Source organism: Delphinapterus leucas, chromosome 15 (genome assembly GCF_059928025.1).
Source record: "Delphinapterus leucas isolate spDelLeu-1000000601 "Yukka" chromosome 15, BTC_Dleu_Yukka2, whole genome shotgun sequence".
NCBI classification, from domain to species: domain Eukaryota; kingdom Metazoa; phylum Chordata; class Mammalia; order Artiodactyla; family Monodontidae; genus Delphinapterus; species Delphinapterus leucas.
The window spans coordinates 1,624,508-1,652,349 of record NC_143143.1 but is presented as its reverse complement, the minus strand read 5'-3'; the positions used below and the strand labels follow the sequence as shown (position 1 = coordinate 1,652,349).

The following is a 27,842-nucleotide window of genomic DNA, read 5'->3' as shown; positions in this document are numbered from 1 at the left end:
GAACACGTGCAATTCAGTTATAGCCTCCTCAGGTGAGCAGAGCTGTGGTATCGGTCATATCTGAGGTAAAGGTGCCTGCAGTGACAGACTCCTCAGGTGAAGAAGCCGTTTATATCTATGAGGTCTGGGGTAAACGTGCACACTGTCACAGCCTCCTCAGGTGAGGAGACCTGTGGTAACTGGTCACGTTTTTTCAGAACACATGCTATTCAGTAATAGCCTTCTCAGGTGAGGGGACCTGTAGTAACAGTAATGTTTGAGGTAAATGTGCATGCTGTCTCAGAATCCAGAGGTGAGGAGAAGTGTGGTGATTGGTCAGTTCTGAGGTAAATGTGCATATGCCGTCACAGACTTCTCAGGTGAGGAGTCATGTTCTGAATGGTCACACTTGAGGGATGTGTGCACTGTTCTCACAGCCTCCTCAGGTGAAAAGCCTTCTATATCGCTCAGGTCTGAGGTAAATGTGCATGCTGCCACGGCCTCCTTAAGGGAGGAGACAAGTGGTGCCTCGTCATACGTGTCCGTGCTGTGACAATCTCGAGTAGGAGACACAATGTGACTCATCGAGTGTGAGCTACTCCTGCAGCACCGTAACAGCCTGCTCAGGTGAGGAGGCGTATGGTGACTGGTCATGTCTGAGAGTCACGTGCAATGCTGTAACAGCCTCTTCAAGTGAGGAGGTTTTCGTAAAGGTCAGGTCTGAGGTAAATGTGCATGCTGTTCACAGCCTCCTCAGGTGAGGGGTCTTTGGTATGGGTGGATCTGAGATAAATGTACACACTCTCTCAGATTCCTCAGGTGAGGACGAACGTTGTGACCGGTCATGTTTGAGGAACATGCGCGATTCTGTCACAGCCTCCTTAGGTGAGGAGAACGTGGTGACTAGTCACCACGTTCTGAATTGGAACACGTCCAATTCAGTAACAGCCTCCTCAAGTTATGGGACCTGTGCTGTTGGTAAAGTGCAGGCTCCCTCAGCTTGTTGAAGTGAGGAGACACCTGGTGATCGGTCACAGTTGAGGAACACGTGCATTTCAGTAATGGCCTCAGGTGAGGGGAACTGTGGTAACGGTCACATCTGAGGTAAATGTGCATGCTGTCTCAGGTCCTCCTGTGAGGAGACACGAGGGGACTGGGCACACTTGAGGGGTGTGTGCACTGCTCTCACAGCCTCCTCAGGTGAAAAGCCTTCTATATCGGTCAGGTCTGAGGTAAACGTGCATGCTGCCATGGCCTCCTCAAGTGAGGAGACACTGGTGACTCGTCACGTGTTATCTGCACAGGCGATGCTGTAACAGCCTCCTCAGGTGAGGAGACTTATGTTCACTGGTCATGTGTGAGAATCATGTGCAATGATGTAACAGTCTCATCAGGGGAGGAAGCTTTTTTTTTTTTTTTTTGCGGTACGCGGGCTTCTCACTGTTGTGGCCTCTCCCGTTGCGGAGCACAGGCTCTGGACGCACAGGCTCAGCGGCCATGGCTCACGGGCCCAGCCGCTCCGCGGCATGTGGGATCTTCCCGGACCGGGGCACGAACCCGCGTCCCCTGCATCGGCAGGCGGACTCTCAACCACTGCGCCACCAGGGAAGCCCCAGGTGAGGAAGCTTTTGATATCGGTCACTTCTGAGGTAAATGTGCATGTTGTTCACAGCCTCCTCAGGTGAGGAGGCACGTGGTGACTGGTCACGTGTGAGGAACACGTGCAATTCAGTTGTAGCCTCCTCAAGTGAGGAGAGCTGTGGTCTCGGTCGTATCTGAGGTGAAGGCGCCTGCTGTGACAGACTCCTCAGGTGAAGAAGCCGTTTATATCCGTCACGTCTGGGGTAAACGTGCACAGTCACAGCCTCCTCAAGTAGGAGACACAGCTGACTCGTCACGTGTGAGCTACTCCTGCAACACCGTAACAGCCTCGTCAGGTGAGGAGACGTACGGTGACTGTTCACGTCTGAGAGTCACGTGCGACGCTGTAACAGCTTCGTCAGGGGAAGAAGCGTTTGATAGCGGTCCCGTCTGAGGTACCCGTGGCTGCTGTCACGCCCTCCTCGAGTGAGGAGACACGTGGTGACCGGTCACTTCGGAAGGACACGTGTGTGTTGTCAGAGCCTCCTCAGGTGATGGGCCCCGTGGTGTCGGTGACATCTGAGCCACAACGGCACTGTCTCAGCCTGTGTGGGTGAGAGACTTTTGTTAAGGGGTCACGTCTGCGGGCACATCCGCTGCTGTCACCACCTCCACAGGCGCAGGGTTGTGTCGCATCCGTCACGCCTGGTGGACGGGTGTCTGGTGTCACACCACCTCAGGTGAGGGGACTCGTCTGAGCTGTCGTGTCTGAGGTACTCATGGCCGCTGTCACTGCCTCTGGTGAGGGGCGTGTGGTGAGCAGTCATGTCTTAGCTGCCACAGCCTCCTCGAGAGAGGACACACGTGGCGCCCGGCTACGCCGGAGGGACAGGTGCACTGCTGTCGCGGCCTCCCTGCTTGGAGGTGTGTGTGGCATCGGTCACGTGAGGTGCACGCGCATGCTGTCACACGACCTCGGAGGAGGGGACGTTGCTGGACTGTCACGTCTGAGGTACCCGTGCACCGATGTCACGGCTCCACCGGCGTGGCGGCACGCGGCATCAGCCATAGCTCGGGTATACGTGGCGACTGATCACGTCTGAGGGACACCGCGCGCTCCTGCAGTCTCCTCGGGGCTCGAAGGTTTTGCTCTCGGTCATGTCTGAGGTACACGTGCGCTGTTGCGTGAGCCTCCTCAGACGAGGGGGCGTGTGGTGAACCGTCACGGGTAAGGGACACGTATGCGCTGTCACAGCCTCGTCAGGTGAGGGGACATGCGGTGAGCACGCATGTCTCCGGTACAGGTGCCAGGCACTCGTGCCCCCTCAGGGGAAGGGCCTGGGGCATCAGTCACGCGTGAGGTGCACAGTCCCCTCAGCGGAAGGAGCGGGTGCAGCGCTGTCACAGCTCCACCGCTGGCAGGGCGCGCGGTGACGCTCACGTCTGAGGCACGCACGCTCGGCTTTCACTGCCCTGACGGCGGAGGGCACGTGTGTCTGGGGGAGGCCGGCACTGGCCTCGGACGCGCCGGGGCAGGAGGGGCGCCCTGCTCGGGCCGGTGCTGCTCTGCCTGGTGGCGCTGGGGAAGGTGCCGCCGACCTCGGCTCGTGGAGCATGTTTTCCTCTCAACCGCGAACCGGAGAGAAGAGAATATTATTATTTGCGGGGACCACCCGGTGAATCCTGGAAATAGACTAAATAATGAGTGTTTGATGCACCATGTTTGGACCTACCACGTGCCGGCTGTTTACTGAAGTTACCCTTTTGTTCTCCCACAGCCCTGTGAGGGGTTATGTCTCCTGTGAACTCCTGAGCTCGGGCCTTTCTGGAACGTTCCCCCTCTGGCTTTTGGCCCCTCTCCCTTCTCCTCAACCGTGCTCTTCCCTCCTTCCTCCCTCCATCTCCTCTTTGCTCTTAGGGGGCCTTGACACGGCAGTGAGAGGATTTTCTGCGTCCCTGAACAGTTTAATCAGATGTCATCGTCAACGGGAAGGACGCAAGGGAGGGGTGGCGGGGAGAGAAGGGGGCCTCTGCCAGGGTTGGCTCGGGTGCCCACTTCCCCAGGTCTCTGCTCAGGGTCACCCCCACCCATTCGTTCATCCGTCCACCCGACTGCTATTTGCTGGGCATCTGCTGTAATTACTGGGCACAAAGCAGTGACTGAGACCAAAAAACACCCCTGCGCTCACCGACCTATAGACCCACGGGGGGAAGACGATGAACAAAACCATAAGCTCAGTCTGCAGTCCCTTCGCTGGGGATACGCCCCACGGTCGCAGTGTGAAATGGCGTGGCGGGGGGAGGCCTTGCTGGGTCGGGCTCTGAAGGTGGCGAGGAGGGAGCCATCTGAGTACACTTGCACTTTATTTCACGTGATCTTAGGATGTGCTGCTGGTCAACCAGCTTGTCCACTGCAGCCACTGGGGACTGCCTCCCTCCTGCAGAAAACCGGCTGGGGGGCCTGTGAGGTCTGCTGGGGACCCTTTACCTTACTCTGTGGGTCAATCAGGGCTCTGGAGAAACAGAACCAGTAGGAGAGAGAAACACATACATGTATCTATTTGTCCATGTTTATGTACATGTGTTTATATATGTTTATGTGTATATAAACACATATATACACATTTATGTATATGTTTGCATGTATATGTATATATACATATATATACACACACACATATACATACGCTCACACACAGATTTACTTTAAAGAATCGGGGCTGGTGAGTGTAAAATTCGTCAGGCAGGCCAGCAGGCTGGAAACTCAGGCAGGAGCTGATGCCACAGTCTCGAGGCAGAATTTTCTCTTCTCTGGGAAACCTGAGTTTTTGCTGGTAAGGCCTTTCAACTGGATGAGGCCCAGCCGCACTATCCCAGATACTCTTTCCTTACCCTCAACTGATTGTAGATGTTCCTCTCACCTACCAAATACCTTCACGGTGGCACCTAGATTAGCATTTCATGGAATCACTGGGTACAGTGGCCTGGCCAAGCTGACACCTAAAATCGCCACCACACCACGTAACTCCATCTAGGCCCCCAGATAGTAACGCCTGGGGCTGCAGCTGCCGACATCCCTTCCCCCAAATCACGGTGCCTGGAAGCAGGTCAGATAACAGCCCCCAGTGCAGCCCAAGAGGACGTGCTCCAGCCTTTTGCATCTTCATCCTCTGGGACCGAGAGGGGACCACTTTCCTTTTTTCTGTTCTTTGTTTTGTTTTTTTTTTCTAAATTCATTTATTTTTGGCTGTGTTGGGTCTTCGTTGCTGCAAGCGGGCTTTCTCTAGTTGCGGCGAGCGGGGGCTACTCTTTGTTGCGGTGCGCGGGCTTCTCATTGCGGTGGCCTCTCTTGTTGTGGAGCATGGGCTCTAGGCACGCAGGCTTCAGCATTTGTGGCGCACAGGCTCAGTAGTTGTGGCTCGCGGGCTCTAGAGCGCAGACTCAGCAGTCGTGGCGCACGGGCTTAGTTGCTCTGCGGCATGTGGGATCCTCCCGGACCAGGGCTCGAACCTGTGTCCTCTGCATCGGCAGGCAGATTCCCAACCACTGCGCCACCAGGGAAGGCTGAGGGGACCACTTTGGGCGGAGCTGGCTCAGCTCCCCTAGCAAGATCCTCCTCTCCTCCCTGAGGTCCTCCCAGACCCCCCGGCTGAATCCACAGCCCCCTCCGCCAGCTCCCCAGCACCCTGTTGCTATGTCTGTCATCCTGCTATCGTACTGGGTTGTACATAGTGGTTTGTGTCTCCTCCCAGTAGATCGACAGCTTAAGTCTTAGAGAGTATCTTGTTCATCTTTATGTCCTCAGGGCCTGGCACTGAGCTGGACACTTAAAACATTGATTTGTTATCAACTAATTGATTCATTAATAGACTCGCATTTACAGGCTACAGCTCAATATCTATACTTGGCTCTCGAAGGCCATACTCTCTGCCGATGCACATTATCTCTTTAAGAAAAAGGCGTTTTTCTTACTTTTAAATGTTGGAAGACTTTTGCAGTGAGATCAAGTAATCTCCAAATTGCTGCAGGCAGATGCAATAATATTAAGAGGTTCTTGGTTTGGCAAATAGCCTTTAAGTGAAATAAACGCTGCCTGTTTTAGCAACATGACATCAGATGTTTTCTCCACTTGCCTGAAAGTACACCTGCTAACATTTAACGAATGGGCTGAAATAGTAGCCAGCTTCACTGGCATTTTCCCCAAAGTCTCCATCGAGGTCCAGTTCGGTCATTTTTCTGAAGTGAGACTATGAGATAACCAGCTATTATATAAACAGCCTGCTCTTCTCAGAAGACAGGAATGTGAGAAGAGCTCTTTCTCCAGAGAGGAGCCTGGAGTCTGGGCTTTCTCTGACCATGCTTCTTGTCCCTGTGCCATGCGCCTGAGAGCAGACTCAGGGAGACTGAGCGCACGCCGGTGGAGAGCCGTGCGGGGCTAAAGTGCTCCCCACACGGCGGCCACTGCAGGCGCCTACGGACAGGCAGGGGGTATCGGTAGACCCCACGCCACCACTCGTGCCCCATTTCCGCGGCCCCCTGCGCCCCCCCCCAGTGTAGCCATAAGTCTAACTCAAAGGGGCATGGACTTTGGAGTCAGTCTCAGGTCGGGTCCTGCTCTCTGGGGATCAGGTACAATTTCTCTCGTCTCTGAGCCTCAGTTTTCACATCTATAGAATGGTCGTGATCGGCCCTGCTCCAGGGGACTACTGTAGGAGGCCCTGGTGCACCGGCTGCCATCAGAAAGCGTTAGCAGCTCTCAGCAGCGCTGCCGTGACCGTGGCGCGCCTGGTCCCTCCCGCACCTTGAGGGCCTTGGTTTCCCGCTGCTCGGCCAGAGCATGTGGGCCTCCCCTCTGGCCAGGGCCACCTCGTGCGGCTCCGCGGCCCTGCCCGAGTCCCCAACCCCGTCGGCCTCCACCGGCTCCTTGGCCCTCTCAGGGGGCCTGTCCCTGTGTGCGCTCCCAGCTGCAGCCACAACAGAGGGGTCAGGGGTCAGAGCTCAGGCCACGCCCGGGGAGCCTGGGGAGCCCTGGCATCTTCCTGTCTCAGAGTCCCTATTGGTCCCAGCTGGTCTACTGGCCGGCGTGGGCGTGAAAACGGGGCAGAATTGGGTCTGCTACCTGGTGCCTTCTATGCTTACAAAGAACAAGAATTCATGAGCAAAACTGGAAGGAAGTAAGGAATTGGTAAACATTTGTGGCAGGATGGCCGAGTGACAAGGTGCCCGCCCTGCCTCCAATCCGACCCACCCAGGACCGTCTGGGTGACGGGGGCCGCCTGCCGCGTAAACGCTCCTCCGTCCCCTCAGCTGTAAACCTTGGAGACAGCAGCACAGCTGGGGCTCCATGAGGACGGGCTGGGAGGACCCAGCTCAGGGCGACACCTCCAAAGGTACACGCAGGGCGCCCGACCGAACCTAAACTATAACGAGGGTCATGTGGAAACTGCAAGGAAGGAGGACCCAGAGGGAGAGAGGGCTGGGAGCAGCGGGTGGGATGGAGGGAGCACTTCCTTTATTAGAATTCCTCTAGTGCGGTGCCCTGCTGTTTGTGTGATTAAGTAAATAAACAGGAAGGAAGGAGGCAGGGGGAGAAATGGGGGAGGTCTGGCGAAGAAATGGACTCAAGTCCCAGCGCTGCGGCCTGTAAGCGGAGAGGACACGTGTCCTAGGTTGTCCACTGGCAGCCCAGCATGGTTGTTAACAGCGCCCCCTCACCCTGTGGTGCTCCTGGTCTGGGGGACAAAGTGCACGGCCAGCTCCTCTGCAGGCAGTCAGTCACAGTAGGTATGAACCGCAAGTGCGCGCGGAATGGTAGAAAGACCCTGGCCGAGTGGACGCACAACCTCGGGCAAACCCACATCCCCTCTGACCTCAACATCCTCACTGTAAAATGGGGTTGACCCTAACCTGCCAGGGCTGGCCCTGGACTCCACCTGTAGAAGGAGGTCGAAGGGGCCTGGGAGCCTCTCCCACTGGCCCAGATTAGCCACAGGCCAGGAGAGCAGGGCAGCGAGGGTGCCCTTGGCTGAAGTCCCCTTGGGGACCCACCGGCAGTAGAGGGAGGCTGGACAGTAGCAGAAAAAGGAGCTCCCCACCCCAGGGTCCCCAGGTCCTGCTGGCCTCCCCGGCCCATCCCTGGGAGGGTGGACGCACTCACTCTGTCACGGTCAGCAGGTAGTGGGACACGTCCACATGCAGCTCGATGCTGGTGTTCTCCAGCTCCGCCAGGCTGCGTCACAGCTCCAGCTGCTCCCTGAAGCCCCCGATGAGCTGCACCCAGATCTCGTTCACCTGCAGGCGGCTGTCCTCCTCTGTGTCGGGCGGAGGGATGGCGGCTGGGGACAGGAAGAGAGCCAGCCGCACCGGGAGCAGTGCCACCTAGGCCAGGGTTGAATCCATGCTTGCCTGGCCACACAGGATCGGGTCCAAGGACAGGCTTTATATACAGTGTATGGATGGGTGGGTAATGGATGGAGGATGGATGGATGGGTGGATGGGTGGATACTTGAATGGTTAATTTAGAGGGATTTAGACGCTCTGTTTGCCCGTTTTGCGTTTGGGTTGCATGGATTTGAGTCTCAGGAATCCAAGGACGAATGGGGCTGGGCTAGCTGTCTCAGCTCTGACCTCACTTCCTCAGGGGAACCTTCCTAGACTCTCAGTCTGGGTCCATCTGCCACTTACTCTGAAAACATCCTACCTTCACCTCGGCAGTCTTCTTCGTGTCAATAATTTGGTAACATTTCGTGGTAAATGTTCAACACCTGCCTTTCCTACTGGAATGTAAGTTCCACGAATATAAGTCTTTTTGTTTCCCGTGATCAGTTCCTACCTAACATCTATCCAGTGATTAATCGATGGTTTTCCCTGCCTGTCCCAGTAGATATCTCCACTCTGGTCACATGCAGCTGGTTCCCCTGACTTTGAGGGCAGTGGTCAAGGGATTCCTTTTCCCTAAACATGAAGCCATCTGGGATTGGTTAAATAAATTATGATGCGTCCAGATGACCGAATCATTGCAGTCACTAAAACAAGGCTTTTGGGGAACACATGATATCCTAGGAAATGCTCATAAAGGAATGATCCTGGCAGAGCCATGGACACAAGCTGCCCACTGCTGCCCTGGGCTTGCCATAGCAGGACCCAAGGGAAGCCCCTCATGCCCTCAGGGCTCACCATGAGACCCTCATCCCCTCCATGACGCTGCCCACCTCCTCAGACCACCAAGGCCAGTCCCAATAACTAATAGGCCAGCAGGATGAGAGCCATTATGGCATGCATCTCTGTTGACCCCTGACCCCAAAGAAGCCCAAGCTTCCCGGTCATCACCTAGCTTTACAGATGCTCTACAACAATGCCATCTTCCACTCCCACCAGCCCCTGAAGCCCTCTGCTGGCGCCATGGGACTCAGTGTGGCATCACCAGCAACCACTCTTCTTTGAAATTTTCCTTCACCCTCTTGCTCCAGCAGAAACCTGAGCCCCAGGTCTACCACAGAGAAATAGGCACCCATGTGCGCAAGGAGTTTATGTGACTGGAAAGCCCCAAAGGGGACAGGATAAGCAGACTCCAGTATGGACATCCTATGGAACACTTTGCAGCTGTTACAGACATGAGGGAGCCCCGTCTCTGCAGATGGACGGCCTCCAAGACACATTGATGGCTGAGAAAAACAAGTTAAAGAATAACAGCTAGAGTCTGAAATCATTTATACAAAAACCCAAAGCCACCCCACCATACACATACACACACACCACATACCTCTCTGGATACATTTATGTCTACAGCACTGCACAGGAAAAGATCCAAGAAGGAATACTTCAAAATGATAGCAGTGACCTCAAGGAACTGGAAAAAGAAGAACACGCTAAACCCAAAGTTGCCAGAAGGAAGGTGATGGATAACAAAGATGAGAGCAGAAATCCATGAAAACAGCAGGAGAGACCAACACAATTAAGATCACAAAGATGAGAGCAGAAATCCATGAAAACAACAGGAAAGACCAACACAATTAAGATCAACAAAATTGAGGGCTGGTGTTTTGAAAAGATAAACAAAATTGACAAACCTTTAGCTAGACTTACTAAGAAAAAACAAAAAGAGAGAAGATGCAAATAAATAAAATTATAAATGACAGAGGAGACATCACGACTGGTACCACAGAAATACAAAGGCTCATAAGATTAGTATGATCGATTCTATGCCAACAAATCGGTTAATCTAGAAGAAATGGATAAATTACTAGAAACATATGACCTACCAAGACTTTATCATGAAGAAACAGAAAATCTAAACAGACCAATAATGAGTAAGGTGATTAAATCAGTAATCGAAGCCCTCCCAACAAAGAAAAGCCCAGGGGTGAATTCCACCAAACCTTCAAAGAAGAATTAACACCGATTCTCAGACTCTTCCAAAAAATTGAAGAGAAGGGAACACTCGCAAACTCGTTTCACGAGGCCAGCATTACCCTGATACCAAAGCCGGACAAGGACACCAAGAAAAGAAAACTACAGGTCAATGTCCCTGTTGAACATAGATGAAAATATTCTCATTAAACTACTAGCAACCCAAAATCCATGGCACACTGAAAGCTCATACACCATGATCAAGTGGAATTTATCTCTGGGATGCAAGGATGGTTCCACATATGCAAATCAGTAATTGTGGTACACCATATTAATATTATGAAAGACAAGAACCATATGATCATCTCAATAATACAGGAAAAGTATTTGACAAAATCCTACATCTTTCATGGTAAAAAATTAACAGTAATGTGTTTGTATCACCAGAGAGCCAATAGGTGTTCAACTTTCCGACAATCTAAGCGATGTCAGAAATCTCTTTTGTTTTGTTTTGTTTTTTTTTGCGGTACGCGGGCCTCTCACTGTTGTGGCCTCTCCCGTTGCAGAGCACAGGCTCCGGACGCACAGGCTCAGCGGCCATGGCTCACGGGCCCAGCCGCTCCGCAGCATGTGGGATCTTCCCAGACCAGGGCACGAACCCGTGTCCCCTGCATTGGCAGGCGGACTCTCAACCACTGCGCCACCAGGGAAGCCCTGTTAATATTTTTTAAGGTGTGGAAATGATACTGTTGTTATGTGTTTGTAAAGAGCCTTTATTCTTTAGGGATTATAGGCTGAAATACTTATGAATGAAATGATATAATGACTGAAATTTGCTTCAAGATAATAGGCTGAGGGAAGTGCGTGGGAAGAAACAAGGCCTGGAGAGTGGGTGACGAGGGCTCGCTTTACTGCTCTTCCTCCTTCTGTGAGTACTGGAGAATCCTCGTAACAAAAGTGTGAGCGCTTTCTACTTCCCTCCTCTACGTGGTGTCCACAGTTGACCACTGTGGTCACTCCTGGCCTCCTCCTCAACTCCTGTCATGGTCTCCACACAAAACCCCAGCCGTGGAGAATCCCCCACCTGCCCTGTGAGTAATCTCATTTCCACTTCTCGAATACACAGCTCAAGGGGGCTCCTGGCACATTGCTGTCCGGCTCAAGGTCTCCTTGGCCTCCCGTTACAGTCAGGATAAACCCAGGCCCCTGTTCAACGTCTTCCAGCCTCAGCTCCCACCATGCACCTCTCCTCAGGTGCCAGCCACATGGGCGGCCCTCTGCTCCCTGAACTCATCAAACCCACTCCTACCCCAGGGCCTTTGCATGTGCAGTTCCTCTGCTGGACGACTCTGAACCAGGTCTGTGTATGGCTCGTTCCCTCCCTGCATCTCCAACACTGATATGCACCTGTTACATAGTAGGTACTCATTAAATGTGTGACATTGCCTGATCCCAACCCCCAACTTTTTTTTTTTTAATTTATTTTTGGCTGTGTTGGGTCTTTGTTGCGTGCAGGCTTTCTCTAGTTGTGGAGAGTGGGGGCTACTCTTCATTGCGGTGCGTGGGCTTCTCATTGCGGTGGCTTCTCTTGTTACAGAGCACGGGCTCTAGGCGCATGGGCTTCAGTACTTGTGGTGCGTGGGCTCAGTAGTTGTGGCTCCTGGGTTCTGGAGTGCAGGCTCAGTAGTTGTGACGCATGGGCTTGGTTGCTCCGTGGCATGTGGGATCCTCCCGGATCAGGGCTCGAACCCGTGTCCCCTGCACTGGCGGGTGGATTCTTAACCACCGCGCCACCAGGGAAGTCCCCCCAGCTCCCAATTTTGCTGTGCATGTGTGTACGGATTTATTTAAGAGACTGGAAGGAAATAGCTAAATCTAACAATGGTATCTCCAAGTTGTGGGATTATGAGTGAGTTCTATTTTCTTCTTACACTTTGCAGCATACTCCAAGTTTTGAATGATAAACACATATTACTATAACAATCAGGAAACGTTTTGAATATGATGTATTTACACATCTAATACAGGAACACGTTTTGGTAATAAAAATTCGAATAATACATCAAGACTTGATCATCTATCTGATTGCCCTCCCCCCAACCCCAGTCCCCCACCCACACGTAACTACTGCTATCATTTTGACATGTGCCCTTCCGGATCTTTCTCTGTGCAGTTTTGTACATATAACTGTATCTAATGAGATATGTGGGTTTCCTGGTGGGTAGATTATATCAGGCTATGCCTGCTATGCTTTAACTTGCTTTTCTCATCTAGCAACGGTCTTGGAGGCTGTCCATCTGCACAGATGGGTCTGCCCCATTCTCTGTAGCACCTGCAGGGTGATCCATAGGAGGGACCCACCAGTTAGCTTGTCCCATCCCCTTTGATGGGCGTGTGAGCACATGCGTCTCCTGGTAGATGTGGGGGAAGTTGCTGGGCACAGAACACATACACTTAGAGTTTGAAAAGATGCAGGTAAAACAGACTCCAAAGAGAAGTGTTCATTTAGACTCCCAATAATAGTGGTTAAGGCTGCCTTCCATACTTTATTTTATATTATCCATTTAATGCTACGTGACATTTTAATTTTAGCCAGTCCAATAAGTGAAAATTGTTTCAGTTTGTATCTCTGTTTCCTAATGCAATTGAGAATCTTTTCCTAGGTTTATGGCCACTAGAAACTCTCCGAATTGCCTATTCCTCACCCTCATTTTTAAATTGGGCTGTTGGTTCTTTCTTATTGATTTTCAAAAATCCTTTATTTACTATGCCAAAACTTATCTTAATAAGCCAAAAGAACGTGTGTGTGTGTGTGTGTGTGTGTACATATGTTTACTTGTCTTCGTTACAGATATTTTTTATGGGCACCTTTTAAACTTACTGATTAATTTTAGGGTAAAACTATGGTGTGCTCTACCCCAAAAGGAGGCCTAGATCAAACCGATTTGGGGAGAAGGGAAGGATGGAGAGAAGCTGCCTAGCGGGCATGGGTTTCACGTTGGGGTGGAAACGTTTCAGAACAAGACAGAAACAGCGGCTGCCCAACACGGTGGATGTGCTGAACGAAGGGTTTGCTTTAAGATGGTGAATTTTATGTTGTGTGAGTTTTGCCTCAATGCACTTTTTTGGAAGACCCTAGACGCTAACATTAGGGGAAGCTGGGAACTCTGTAGTATCTTTGCCAATTTTTCTAAATTTAAAATTATTCCAAAATGAAAAGATTAAAAAAAAAAACTGATTTGGGAGGAAAAAAAAAATAGGCAGCAAGAAGAAAAGCTGAAGAAAGATAAGAAGGAAGAGATTAGAAGAGAGCAGAGAGACGGCTGCTCCCTGAGGCCACGGGGGACTTCCCTGGTAGCCACTGGTTAACCTAGGATCCCACATCCCACAGGACAACTAAACCCGCGCGCCACATCTACTGAGCCTGCACTCTACAACTAGAGAGAAGCCCGTGTGCCACGACGAAAGACCCCGCGTGCGGCAACTAAGACCCGACGCAGCCAAAAAAATAAATACATAAAATATGTTTTAAAAAAAGGCCAGGCCGGGCTCGGCGGTCGCCCCGGGTGGGGTGCTCAGTGCAGACACCGCTCCAGGAAGGGCAGGAGGGCGCAGTGGGCCTCTGGTGTCCCGGATGGCCCAGCAGCAGGAGGCACTGCGTGCGTGTACGGCCCTACCTTGAGCATCCCGGCCGCTGGGATGCTTCTCTTCTCCTTCCCCTGCTTCTCCACCTTGGCCTCGGGGTGCTTCATCTGCCTGCCCAGGTCGGAGATGACGTCCGCGTACTGCGCGATGTGGTAGGACACGTTCAGCAGGTTGCGCTTGACCCGGTGGCGGGACGCGGCCAAGGTCAGGGCCAGCTGGCTGCCCCGCGAAGGACACCTGTCACCCAATGTATTTATGCCAGAAAGACGCAAGCACGTTTCGTCAGGAAAATGTAAATCAGTGCTATTCCGTCTTAAAAGGGAAGGAGATTCTGACACCTGCTGCAACATGGGTGGACATGATGAAAAGTGAAATAAGCCAGAAGCAGAAGGACAAACACCGTATGATCCACATGTGTGGTCCCTGGGAGAGTCAGGGTCACAGAGACAGGAAGTAGGGGGTGGGGCCAGGAGTGGGGGAGGGGAGGGAGTCGGTGTTTAATCGGGGCAGAGTCTCAGTTTGGGAAGATGAAAGTTCTGGAGACGGGCAGTGGGGATGGTCGCACAAAAATGTGAATGTGCTCAATGCCACCGAACTGGGCCGTTTAAAATGGTTCAAGGGGTGAATTTTATGTTATGTATATTTTGCCACAAAAAACCCAAAATTCAAACAATCCACGAAGAGGTTTTTGAAAACCCTCCCCGTGGGTAACCACTGCTACCATTTTGGTGTGTGCCCTTCCGAATCTTTCTCTGTGCGGTTTTATACATATACAGGTATCTAGAGAGATACACGTGGGGAGTTTTGGGGGTGTGGGTTCAGCTTTGGGGGGTTTACGTAAATTATATCAGACTGTAGCTGCTGTACTTTTACTTGCTTTTCTGGTCCAACGATGTGTCTTAGAGGCTGTCCGTCTGCACAGATGGGTCTACCCCATTGTCTGTAACAGCTGCAGAGCGGGGCCGGAACAGGGACACAGCAGGCAGCTGTCCCCTCCTCTTCAACGGGCACTTTGGGGCTTTCCTGTGACACAACTTCCCTGAGCACGTGGGTCTGAGTTTCTCTTTGGTAGATGTGGAAGGTGACATTGCTGGCCGCAGGGCGCACGCACTTAAGTTTCACCAGATGTGCACACTGGCCCTCAGTCTGCACAGACACGCTCTCTTTAGCGCTCGGAGCTCAGCTCCCTTGCAGGAGTCAGTCCCCCTTGGTGGAAGACCCCTCTAAACTCGGCCTTCTCTGTGACTGTTCCTTGCGGCGCCCTGTGGCTTTCGTTTAGAGCACTTGCCACAGTTGGAAATGAAACACTCACCTGTGTGGGTTCTTGTCTCCTAGCTGCCTTCTCCTCTGCTAAGCTCAGGGCTCGTGCGGGAGCAGAAGCTCTGATGATGCTGGTGCTAATGCTGGTGATGGTTTCATGGTGGCGCCTCGCTCAGAGCTGGACATCGGGAAGGGCTCATCCCTTGTCTGTCGACAAATGGTAATCATGATAATAAAATAACACCTATCATATGTTGGCCACTACTCACTCCTGTGCTAAGTCGCTAATGTGCATTATCTCATTGAGTGTCACACAGCCTTAAGAGATGAATCCTTGGGCTTCCCTGGTGGCGCAGTGGTTGAGAGTCCCCCTGCCGATGCAGGGGACACGGGTTCGTGCCCCGGTCCGGGAAGATCCCACGTGCCGCGGAGCGGCTGGGCCCGTGAGCCGTGCCCGCTGAGCCTGCGCGTCCGGAGCCTGTGCTCCACAACGGGAGAGGCTACAACAGTGAGAGGCCCGCGTACCGAAAAAAAAAAAAAAAAGAGAGAGATGAATCCTTTACCCTGAGTACAGCCGTGTAGACAGAACAGCATGGCAGTGTGAGGCATGGGCTCTGGAGCCAGGCTCCCTGGGCCCCAACACCAGCTCTGACCCTGCTGTGGTAGGTTAGAGAAGTTGCTTTATCTCTCTGTGCTTCAGCTGCCCACTCCGTAAGATGGGATAATAGTAGGACCTACCTCCTAGGGAGCCAGTTGCTGAGAATTAAGTAAATCAGATCCCAGTGAGAGCTTACAGTGGTGCCAGGCAGAGACAAGTCCTTTCCCTGAAACCTGTGAATGTGGCCTTATTTGGAAAAAAGGGTCTCTGCAGATGTAATTAAGGATTTGAGATGAGATCATCCCAGATTAGGGAGGGCCCTCAAATCAATGCCAACTGCCCTCATAAAAGAGGAGAAAGAGAGGAGCACAAGGAGGAAGGGAAGGCGGAGCAGAGATTGGAGGGGTGTGGCCACAAGCCAAGCGCCAGGAGCCATGCAAGCTGGGAGGGACCCTCCCCTAGAGCCTCTGGAGGGAGAGCTGTAGGACTCAGTGAGCAGGTGGGAGAGTAACAGAGGGAGCGGGTGAGGGAAGGTGGGAGGGCGCGGCTCACCGTCCTCTTGATGTTCTTGGTTCTACGTGTATAGCAGGGTGTCCGCGCCTCCCTGCTCGGTACACGTATAGCAGGGTGTCCACACCTCCCTGCTCGGTATGTGTATAGCAGGGTGGTCCGCGCCTCCCTGAAGTGCGTGCTGGCTGGGCTGATGTGGGCAGTCATCACCGTCCGGCTGTTCCCTCCCAGGGCATCCTTCTCAGTGGAAGGCGCGAGCTGGGGATGGTGGGAACCAGGGTTCCCACCTGCCTGGGGGCACCATCCCTCCGCTACCTGTCCCGGGCTCCTCTGGACCAGCCCATCTGGGGTTCCTGCTCCAAACCCTGAGAAGGGCAGCTGAGGCTGGACCAAGGGGTCAATGCTCAGGGAGGTGACGCACAGGCTGAGATGGACCTGCTGTAGGCCCGCCCCATCCTACTTCCACTCTGATGCAGGTAGATTAGACCGAGAGGCCAAACTCACAGAGCCATTTATTTGTTGCTTTGCCTATCTGTTTACCTATACCCTGCCTTGCTGTAGAATAGAGGTGACAGCATTCAGCTCAGTATGAAGAGGAATTTTCTCAGACCGTCTGTGATGAGACAGGCAGCCTTGGTGACGTAGTGAGCTTCCTGTCCCTGGGAGTGTGCAAGCATGGGCTGGACCACACTCAGAGGGATGGAGGGGGATTCGAGCAGTGACTAGAGATGATTTCGCCAGATAAAGCAGAGATTTTCCTGCTTTCAGGGGTTTCTGGAAGGGCCCTTAGGCCCAGGTAAATCCTGAAAGATGCAGTCAGATGCTGCAGCCACGCCTGTCTCTGGCCAGGGGCTCATACCTTCAGCAGGTGCGCCTGAGTTTGCTGTCCCGGGAGTTCACATGCTGCGCCTGGCTGCCACCCTTCTCGCTGAGTGCGTTGACGCAGTTGCCCAGCGCCAGCAGGGAGCGGTTGATGGGGGCGCCCTCCTTCATCCTCTTGCCTCGGTTCTGGGTCTGAGTGAGAAGAAGCCAGCTGACGGGGAGGTGGTCCTCCCCCCCGACCTCGCCACCTCCCCACCCCAGGCCCCAGGGGGAGGGGACTGTGGTCCAGAGGATGCGATAACCCCACCCCACCCTGGGAGGCTCAGGGTGGACGCCCTGACTACACTCCCACAGCCCAGGGACTGGAGACAGAAACGACACCAGATTCTGCAGTGGAATACCACACAGCCAGGAAACGGGGTGAGGTAGAGCTGTTTACCAATGTTGAAAAGATGCTCTCTGTGAAGTGAGATGAAAAAGGGCTCAGACGGATGCCTGGGCAGAACAGTTCCCTTTTTATGATAAAAATACGAACGCACGTGTTTTCGCGAGAACGTCCCCCCACGCCGAAGCTTTCTTGTCTTCCCAGTCTCAGCCTAGCGGTCCTCCTGGGGCCCCTCACCCCACGGGGGTACATGCTACCCTGTATATTTCCTTCAAGTTGCTTAGCTCTCTCGGCAACTACCTTGCTCTTGTATGCGTTTGTTGTTTCCCTAACTGCTCCCCACAGAACCTAAGCTCCATGACGGAGCTGTCATCTTGGTTGGCCATCTGTCCCCAGAGCCTGGACACCGGCAGGCGTCTGGCCCACAGTGTGGCTGGATGTCTGAGCACTGAACAAATGTATAAAGATGCCTGCAGGGGCCTTAGGAGGACACACGCCAAACTGCCACTGGGATGACTGCCTCTCAGTGCAGGCGTTGTGGGGACTTTAACTTTCTTCCTTTGGCTTAACCATATTTTCCATATTTTCTGCACTGATTTGGTTACATTTGAAATCAGCAAGGAAAATAACGTTTTCTCTTTAAGGGACATGGGTTTTAGAGCCAGTTTGGAGCACGGCTTGAGAACGGCTTAAATGACATCTCAGACAGGTCTCCCAGCCTGTCTCAGTCTCCTTATTTGTCAAAAGAGGCAGTTGCTGTGGTCATGGTGAGGATTTGGCGGGCAACGTGTGTAAGAGGCCAGCTCAGAGATGGGCCCACAGAAGCGAGCAGCTCAGAGATGGGCCCACAGAAGCGAGCAGCGAACGTGAGCTGCTACTTTCACTGAGTGGGAGCTGCCGGCATGACCCAGGCCATGGCAGCTGCTCACGTGTCACGTGTCTGTGCCCCAGAATTCGGGGGTTTTCTCAGAGGCCTTGTGCCCTGGAACAAACTCTTCTGTGAGTGATTTTCTATGAAGAAATGACAGACTGTGATAGCCAACCAGACCTGAAGACAGCCCGCTAGGCCACCTGAGTATACAGCTTAAAAACCAAGGCCCAGAGAGGGACAGGGGCCTGACCAAAGGCAGACAGCTATTTGGAGCAGAGGGAGAACAAGAACCTAGGGCCTGAACCCCTGTCCAATGGCCTCCCCAAGAGCTAAGATCTGAGGAGGCTGGTCTCCACCTTGCTCCCTGAGCACATGGCCAAGTCCAGCTGGCACGGGCAGACTCCCAGGGCTCCATCTCACTCGGCTTGGTCTACATGAAACTGTCTGTACCCACATCTGTCTGTGTATGAACCATGTCTTTTATTTTCTGCATCCTAATGTTTTGTCATCTTGGGGCCCTGCTGCCCCTCCCAGGGTTGCCAGTTCCTTCTGATAACAAACAAGTCACCCGTGAGCACACCTTTCAAAAGCAAACCAGCCAACCCAGAGCCCTCACCCCACCCCCTCCTCCTTGGGGCTCCCACACTCTGGGCCACTGTCTACCTGCCCTCATCACCCAGGACAGGAACCAGACAACCAGGGATGGGCCCTGTGCCCCAGAGCCTGCTGGAATTATTCAAACTGGCCAGTGTTCAGCCTGCCTTCCCATGGAAGTCACGAGAGAGGCTCTGGCCCGTGTCTTCCCCTTGTTCCCTCTGCCTCCAGACCAACCCTGGTGCTTCCCCGTGTGGCCCGGCCTGGCTTCTCCTGCCCCCTCCTCTTGGGACCTGTGAGTAGCAAGCTATCTCTTCAATGGCAGTCATCTTCTGATCTGCTGGCCTCACTGTACCTCAAATTTCATACCATATTAACACAATACATTGAACCTGTTGGCCTCTGGGCCAGCTGGCCAGGCTCTGCTCCTTTCAGCAGCCCAGGCACCCAGGGCAGGGCCAGGTGCAGGGCAGGTGAATGAATGAGTGACTGAATGAAGCAATGCAATGACTGACAAACCCCCAGGACTCACAGCGTAGCCTGCAAACTGGAGGACAAATGTCATCAGCGAAAGGCATGGACCTGGGCCAGATCCCTCCAGGTCCAAAGGCTGGATCCACCCGATACCTTTGTGCAGGCGCAATCACACCACCCCAAGTCTCAGCCGGGCATTTGTAAACCAGGCACGAGGCCGCCTACCCTCCAGGTGTCGGGGGCTTAGGTGGATGATGAACACGAAGTGCCTGGCGCATTAGAGGGACGTGAGAATGTCCCTTGTTGATACTATTACTGCTGTTCTGACTTGGCCTCCATCAGGCACCTTCTCTGTTCCTGGCGCTGGGCTGGGTCCTGTCCGCAAAGACTGCTCCGGCCCCTGGGGCCACGGTGAGCACAAGCCTCACTCCCAGCTGCAGGTGCGACAAGAACAGCGAGCCAGGGGCGCGGGCGCAGGAGGCAGGTCCTGGGAGGGCGTCCTGACAGCCACCCCCGCCACGCTGCTCCCTCCAGCCACCAAACTCCTGATGACCTTTCAGGCTCAGCCCTGAGGCCCCACCCTCCTCTGGGCTCCACAGCCTCTGTGTGACCCCGAATCTCAAGGCACAGGCCTCCCCGTGCTGTAATTACCAGCTACACATCTGTCTCCCGCCCGCCCCCAGAGGCTCTGAGCCCCCCAAGGGTGAGGGTCTGGGGCTCGCTCATCTTCACGTCCCTGGTGCCCGGGAGAGCCTGCCACACAGGAAGCCCTCCATAAATACTGGCTCCGCGGGAGTGACCCCCAATACCTGCTGAGAATTCATTCACTCAGCAGACGTGTAGCGGGCACCTCCCCTCGACCGGGTGCTGTCCTAGGTGCTGGAGACAGTGTGCAACAAGGACAGACAGGGTCCTGCTCCCAGACTAAAGGGCAGATGGACACAAGGCGAGTAACGGAGATGAAGAGGACAGGAACCTGAGACGCCAGCTCCGAGCCCGCCAGGTCCACCATGGAGAGCCTCCCAATGTGCACTTCCTCTGCCACGTCTGTGCCGTGGCTGCGCCGGTGCACAGTGACCTGTAGCATGGCGTGGGAGTGGGACGACATCTTGCTGGTGGCGGTGGACTCCTGTGTGCGCTGCCAGTTGCCTCTGGTGAGGAGCTGCATGGTCTGAGGACAGAGGCAGAAGCGGGCAGACAGTCAAGGGCCCCTGAGTGGCCACACGCTCCCTGAAGAACAAGAGAAGGAGACGTGCCCTCCCGAGCTCCTTAGGGCAGCTCTTCCCCAGCTGGGATGCTGATGGCAGAACCGCATCCAGTGGAAGCAATTTCTGGTTTGTGGCATGAAGAGATTAATTAATTGAGTCAACTAATCCAGCAGGAATGGCAGATTGTTGACACTTATAGCACCACTTCTGCCTCCTCTACCCATGGCAGACATCACCAATGGATTACCCATCTCTAACCCACCGAGCCCTTTTCCATATGGAACTCCAGGCAGTTGTACAGATTTGCTGGAGTTGGCGGGTGGCCTGAAATCCACTTGTGCGCAAGCAGCTGTGGAAATCAAGCCAGTGAGCCTCTGCTGGGCACCTACTGTGTGCCAGGCATGCTAGGACCACAGAGCATTGTGGAGAGAGACTCATATGGTTGTTGTTATTAAAGAATAGGCAAGAAGTCTCCCCTCCTGCACCTGGAACCCATGAGGGACGGTGCTAAGCACAGGTGGCCTCATGCCTACGCCAGCATGGCTAGAGCACACGGTTATCCAGGGCCTGGGGGCCGAGGAGTCCATGCTGTTCAGAGGCAACTGGGAGCCTCTGAAATGTTCTGAGCAGACGGAAGGCCCACCCCAAGGGCTGCACAGAGAGAGACTGGAGGGAGAGAGAAAGACAGAGGGCTGCAGAAATGTTTACAGCTCGCCCTCGTTATGGGAGCCAGACTTAGGATCAAGATGGCAAACGGATTTCAGACCTGAAGCCGACTCTGACTGCGACTGCCTGGAGTGCTGCCAAAAAAGAATCCCCACCTGCGTCTGGATGCAGAGGGAAGAGTGCGTGATCCATTGGTGATGTCTGCCCTGAGCACAGGTGAGGAGAGTGGGGACGTGGTGCAGAAGTCTGCTGTTCCTTTAGCTCGAAAGCAGCTTTGGAGCCGTGTGTCTGGCTCCGCTCTGTGAGCACTGGTGAGCGTGGCTGCCGTGGAGGAGCCACAGGTCCCTCCGTGGGCCCCCGTGACCCTCACCTCCTGGGTGTTTGAGGTGGAGACCTCCGTGATGCCTGCAATCTGGATGCTGCCCCTAGAATCTTTCCGCAGGTCCAGAAACCCTAAGGACGGGTTCAGGAGGTCCCAGATCACTTCGTTATAAATCTGGGATGAGACAGAAACACTGAAAGCAGTAGGTCTGATGCAAAAGAAGTACAGGGGCTTACCTATCACTGGGGCTTTGCATCTCCAGAGAAGTCTGGGATGCCCTGAGGTTTCCCACAGGCTGGGGGGCCCTTGGGGTAACAGGTGGGGTTTTGCACTCATGATCAGGCCCGTTTTGCAGACAGGGCAGCCGAGGGGGTGGGCGGCTCACCTCAAGGTAAGACATGGACACGCTGCAGTCCGTGCTGTCATGGGTCTCCTCGATGGCCTGGAAGAGGTCAGTGAGCATCTGCAGGTAGATGCCGGGCCCCGCATCCATGCACAGCATCGTGTGGGTCTTGCTGGCACCTGCGGGAGGCACGGGATGCCCACCAAAGCAGGGCTCCTGATCTGGGCTCCGGCCCCCTCGGAGCCTGGTCACACCTGCCGCCTGTACTGTGCAAACCGCCCTGGCTGCTCTGACATGCTCAGTTTCCATTTTGGAAACAAGAACAAAAAAAATCCTGTCTGAACAGCCTGATGGCTACTCTGGGGAAGAAAACCTGGGCAGGGAAAGCGGGAGGATACAAAGCGAAGATGCAGACAGTATCAGAGGAGGGAGGCCCGAGAGATGTCTGCACTTCTCTCCAAATTCGCTTTAAGGTGTGCGTGTTGTTCTCGTAATAGGAGAATTAACGTGCGTGTTAAGCTTTCTAAGCAGTCCCGCTTCATGGGGTCCTCACCTCCTCCTTCCCGGTTCGCCCTGTAGGAGGGACCAGATGGCCCTCTTCCTTTGCTAGAGCATAGCACACAGCAGGTGCTCCCTGATGTTTGTTGAATGAAAGAAAGAAAGAATGAATGCCATAAACAAGCTGTGACTTCGGACCAGGCTTCTCAGGGCCTCAGTTTCCCCACCTGTATAGGGAGGGGATTAAGGCCCGTCCAGCTCTGACCCTCTGTGATTCTAGTTTTCAGGCAGAGAGGTAGCTTAGCTTCGCGAGTGTTTGCTAACCCCAACTTGTAACTGCAGAGGAGAAATCTGCGGTTTTCATGGGCAGAAAAGTGTAGGCTTGGGTTGAGTTCCACACTCACTCCTACCAGCTGTGTAACCTTGGGGAAGTCCCTTTACCTCTCTGAGGCTCAGTTTTCTCATCTGTGACAGGGGGATCGTTCTACCTGCCTTTCAGGGCTGTTGAAAGAACCAAAGGAACCAACGGATGCAGAGGGACCAGTGCAAGGCCAGCACATATGAGGTGCATTGTGCTGTTAGGAAGAGCTCCGCTGCCACCAACCTCATTCCCTCCGGGGGACACCGGCCTTTGGCAGCACCTGAGGGGCCGTGGGCAAACACCGTCGCGTTGTATCCAGAAATGACGCCTTCCACTAGTGCTGGGGGGTGGCAAGGTACACGTCTTCCTGCGGACAGACGGAAGGAAGACAGGCAAATGCACACTCCGACCAGAGTTGGGCACCTGGCTGTCTGGAGAGGACAGGTGTGTGGCGCCTGCAAACGCCCTGCTCCCTCTGGACACGGACAGGGACCTCCACGGTGGCAGCCAGCACAGCCACGGCACGAGCCCCACCCCAGTCCTGCAGCCGCCTGGACCACGCCGAGCCCCACGGTGAGACCACGGTGAGGGAGGATCGCACGAGAATGTAAGTGATAACTCCCACCATGAGGCCTGACAGGTTTGGTACCAAACAGGTATGAGTCCTTTCCAGGGCTTCTGCATGAATTGAGAGAAATCAAAAAGAATGCAAAGGACTGGAAAGTAGTGACGGGGTTGGGGAATCCGGGAAGGGCATTATGACTCCTCTTACGGGACAAAACTAGGACCAGGGAGTGAAAGTTTCGGGCTGGCGGAATTTCATTTAGGGCAGCAGTATGTAGCGGTAGGAGTGTGTGGGTAGTGAGCTCCCTGTCCACAGGGGTATTCAAGGAAGGACACCTCCAGGGCTGGTGTCTGAGGGCATGGGTGTCTGGCTGGACTGGAGAGAAAGGACAGTCCCCCTTCCTCTGCCTTCCCTGAACCCCCTCTGGGCCTGCTCTTCATCTCACTTAACTGTCCCAAAAGCCCTGGCTGGTGACACAAGCCAGAAGCATCTGAGCCCTGGTTGGACAGACTCCAAAGCTGGTGCTCCTTTCGTCCAGCCTTGGACTTACACTGTCTGGGACCTTGTCCTGGTTCTGCAGCTCTCTAGCTGTGTGACCTCAGGTCAGTTGCTGACCTCCTTAAGCCAGCACCTCACCTGTAAAGTGGGGATAATATCACCGTGTATTTTACAGAGTTGCTGTGACGCTTGGAAGACAAGGCGTGACAAGCACTTAAGCACAGCACTTGGCATGCAATAGCTGCTCAATAATTGACGATGACCTGGTCCTTCTACTTCCGATACCATTAAGATCTCGGCAATAGAAGAAACCTGTCTGCTCAGAGAGCTGGGCCTGTTTCCCTGGCTGGGGTGTGAGCCCCTGTGGGCAGGGAGTGTGTTCTAGCCCCGTGGTGGACAGGACACGGCTTTGTTGGATGGATGGGTGGGTGGACAGACGGACACATGGACACACAGAGGAATAAATGAGGATGCGTGTAAAGCCCGGGCAACTGGCGGCCCCCGGCATCCATGGAAGGGGTCTGCTACCTGTCCCTGGAGTGACCCAGGGCACCAACTTCCTCGTTTATCAGGGAGACCCCATGAGACGTCACGGATGAGGTCACCTGGCCGCCAAGTCCTCCCACATGAGGACACCCTTGGCGGGCCTGGCCCAGCGGAGCCGTGGGGTGGTGGGTAGGGCCGGGCACCTGGGAGGTGTGCTGGTCGAACACGATGTCGAAGATGAAGGTCTTCTCCCGGGACCGGTGTGTGTGCAGTGTGTCCTCAGGGTCCTCGCCGGGGTCCATGAGCACCACCGTCTAGGAGCAGTGAGAGGCAGGGCTCGGAGGAGGGGCCGCTGACAGAATCAGGGCGGAGGGAGGACCCCAGGCCTGGCCTCTACCCTCAGAGGCATCCAGGGGCTCGGCCCGGACCTGGGAAGAGCTGCAGGCCTCTGCGCTCACCCCCAGGCAGCCTCTCCACTTCCATCTGAGGGTGCAGCATCTCCTGGCTGCTGCACCCCCAAAGCCTTGACTGTGAGCCCCCAGGCCGGCTGGGCTCTGCTTCCGGTCCTCACATACCGGCGCCCAACCAACGCCGAATCCCTCGGCCCCGCCTGGACGGCAGCCCGGATGCCCCTGAACAGCCGGCCGGGGCGCTGAGGGCTGGGTGAAGAGCCCCGCCGGCCACAGCGCCCTGAGTAGCACCTGCAGGTGGGCAAGGGGCTCTGCGGAGGGCAAAACACCTAGCCAGAGGCCTGCTACCGCGATATCTGCACGTGGCCCTAGGGATATGCCTTTCCCACCCGACTACCTCTTGCTCATGGGGCCGTGCCACCCAAAGGAAAGGGGAGAGCGGGGGGGGGGGGAGGTGCAGGTACCTGGAGGGGGCAGGACCCGTCCAGCTCTGCAGCTCTGCGCTGTCTCTCTGAGCGCCTTGGGTGCCCCCTCCTCAGGGCCTCTCCTTTCTCACATAAATATGTAATTACACAGTAAGGTGTACAAGCTCCTCTGGGGACTGGGTTCAGAAGAGCCTTTCCCAGGGGGCAGGGGCAGGGCAGCTGGAGACTAGTGGAGCTGTTTACTCTGGTGCGGGGCCTGGGGTGCACCAGGGAGTCTTAGGGGCAGGACTGGGCCCAGCAAGAGCCCCACCACCTGGCCAGCCACCCATTCCACCCAGGGCTGCCAGAGCTCCCTGGGAGGAGGTCAGCCCCCCCCCCACGATGGGCGACGTGCCAAGAATTGGGGACTGATGAGATGACTTTGAGAGCCGCTATGGATTCCAGCAAATTATTTGCCTGAACAGTTATTCCAAGGGCACTGCCTGCTTCCTCTAACTTGTGTCGTTTTAATGAGTGAGGTGCACACAGTTTCAAGACTTGTCAGCCTGTGGGACAGCAGCCACTGCCCCACCCCTGCTGCCCCGACTCCTGTGGCTGACGTTCAGGCTGTGACCGCCCTGTCTGTTCAGAACACGGGCCCCTACGTCCCCGGCCCTTACGTCCCGCCTCCCAGTGCAGTCACGTCACAAATTTAGTTAGAGCCGCGCCGTCTCCACGTTAAGACTATCTATGTAAACGCTCTTCAGAGCTCGGCCAAATCCCTTCCTGCAAAACCTTGTTCCCCTCAGTGTAACAAGCGTCCTAACAGGTTTTACTCGCTTAGGTCTCCATGAACTCAGCACTAATCCACACCAGCCTCTTTGCCCACGCCCCTTGGCACGTTTACACACCCCAGACGTCCTGTCCACTCATCATCCTGCAGTGTCGCCCCCGAGCTCCTCCCCTGGCACCCCCGTCCCGCGAGCCGGGGTCCTTTGCCCTGGAGCGCAAACGCACATCCTGGGTAAAGCTGCCTCTCTAGTGACAAGTGGGGAAATGCAATTCAATTTTCTTTTACCCCAATTTGGCATTTGTGCTGGCGAGTGACGACCACGGGCAACAACACTTCTGCGCTGAGAGCTCAGCTTCTGAGCCTGTTCCCAAGGAGCAGGAATCCTTGGCGACGTGACGGCGTGACGGCATGCCGTCGGGGTCCTGCAGGGGCCCTCTCCCAACTGCACACCTAGCCCCCACCTGCTGGAGCGCCCGCGCCCCCTCCCGCTCCGGCCCGCCACTCCCTAGAGACCGCCGATCTCCCCCCCCCACCCGCCCCCCGTGCGCCAGGCTGCTCAAACGTGTCGTCAGTGACCGCCTCTGTCCGCTCCATTCTTCTCCGTGCTCTCAGCTCCCCGACATTATACTTTCTCTCTTGCTCGACGCCCACACTCCACCCCACCCCCACGAGGGAGGGAGCTGGGGCCGTGGGGGGCAGGCCCTTGAGTCCCCCTCCCCCCGGCTCCACCCCAGTGTCTGGAACGTGCCGGCCACTGTGAGCACTGATGTTTTCCGCAAGGGAGGGAGGGAGGGAGGCGATCGCACGCGGGCGAGCTCCGCGACCGGTGACACAGCCCCACCCGGTCCCCGCCTTGTGGACGATGACGGAGGCCCCTTCCTCGCGGTCTGTGTCGCTGAGCGGGCGGGTCCGAAGCGCCACCTGCTGGCGGGACACCGCGGCAGCTGCCTCCCAGTCCTCCCAGGTCAAGGAGACCCCGGCCCAACCTCCCGCTCACCTCCCAAGAGCCTCCCACTCCTGGGGAAGCAGTTAAGGCCGCTGAACCCCCAGGCCCCACCGGGTGCTGACTTCCGGTTCACAGCCCACGATGGTGCTGAGAGGAGCACTGTGATCAGGCCACCCTCTTTAGTCTGAACTGGGGAGACTGAGGCACAGAGAGGTGAAGTAACTTGCCCAAGGTCACACAGCGGCTAAGGAGTCCTACCATCTCACCCCGGCTCCTTTACCCCACCACCCGAGGGACCCAAACCTTCACGCAGGCTGTGAGCACTTTCAGAGCAAAAGTTGGTTTTCTGAGTAGAAAATCCCTGGGCTCTTGTTTCCCATCATTCTCTGCCCCACCTCCAGCCCAGTTCTAAGGGAGTCCCACAGGAGACCCTCTGGGATGGCGCCGACCCAGGCCTCGAATCCTCCTTAGTCACTGAGCTGTGAGCCGCCAGCAAGCCAGCACAATGCTTCCAGGCCTCTGCTTTCTCGTCTGTAAGATGGGAAAGTTCCTCCTGGTAGAAACGGTAGCTTACGGTTCTCCCTGAACGGGGACGGGGTTACGACAGGGTCTCTCTGTAACCAGCCTACAGGTCAAGGGCGAGTGCCGAGCCTCTGCTCACCCGTCTAATGGGCTGAGCTTCCACGTCACCCAGGAGACAGGCCTCGGGGGACCTGATGGGGCCAGGGTAGGGGGCGTCTACACCACTGCATCTGGGGGTTGTGGCCTAGGCCCTGAGCTCCCTGGGGAGTGAGATTCAGAGGGAAGGGTGAAGGCACATCTGGCGGTGGGGAGCAGGGGGTCACCAGGTCCCCTGAGGGAAGGCTGAGCAGAGCAGGGGCAGAGCCCTGGACGGGGACCTGGGCTGACGACAGAGACCTGACCTGTGACAAGCAGGCACCTGGGGCAGCGGGTCAGGCAGCCCGAGCCACGCAGCCAGAGCGCTGGCCAGGCACACGGAGGAGAACCCTCCCCGTGAGCGGCTGGTCCTTGGGCTCCACCTCCCTCCTGGCTGGGCTGCCCTGGGCCAGGGAGGGGCCGGCAGTGGGGTGGGAGGGCTGGCTGGCTGGAGACACGAGCTTCTTGCTCCCTGCTATGCTAGCAGGAGAGACCTGGCTGCCTGTCAGCCCCACCCTGCCCCGCTGACATCAGCGGGGCCCCAGGAGCCCAGCTGGTCCTTAAGTGTCTCAGGAACTGCCCACGTGGTTCGGGTGGGCCCCCTCGCCTAACGCCAT

At 55.2% G+C, this 27,842-nt stretch overlaps 1 pseudogene across 1 annotated transcript; it reads right to left on the bottom strand.

Annotated features, from left to right (window-relative positions):
* Positions 1-107: 107 nt before the first annotated feature.
* Positions 108-27,842, bottom strand: LOC111169392 (kinesin-like protein KIF19; annotated as a pseudogene). Its single transcript, XR_016387701.1, has 12 exons — positions 27,833-27,842; positions 26,454-26,614; positions 24,219-24,329; positions 22,747-22,833; positions 21,650-21,786; positions 21,313-21,438; positions 20,045-20,239; positions 16,769-16,936; positions 16,050-16,162; positions 13,488-13,773; positions 7,718-7,938; positions 108-6,524 (listed from the first exon to the last, which is right to left on the bottom strand). The product of XR_016387701.1 is annotated as a kinesin-like protein KIF19 (transcript).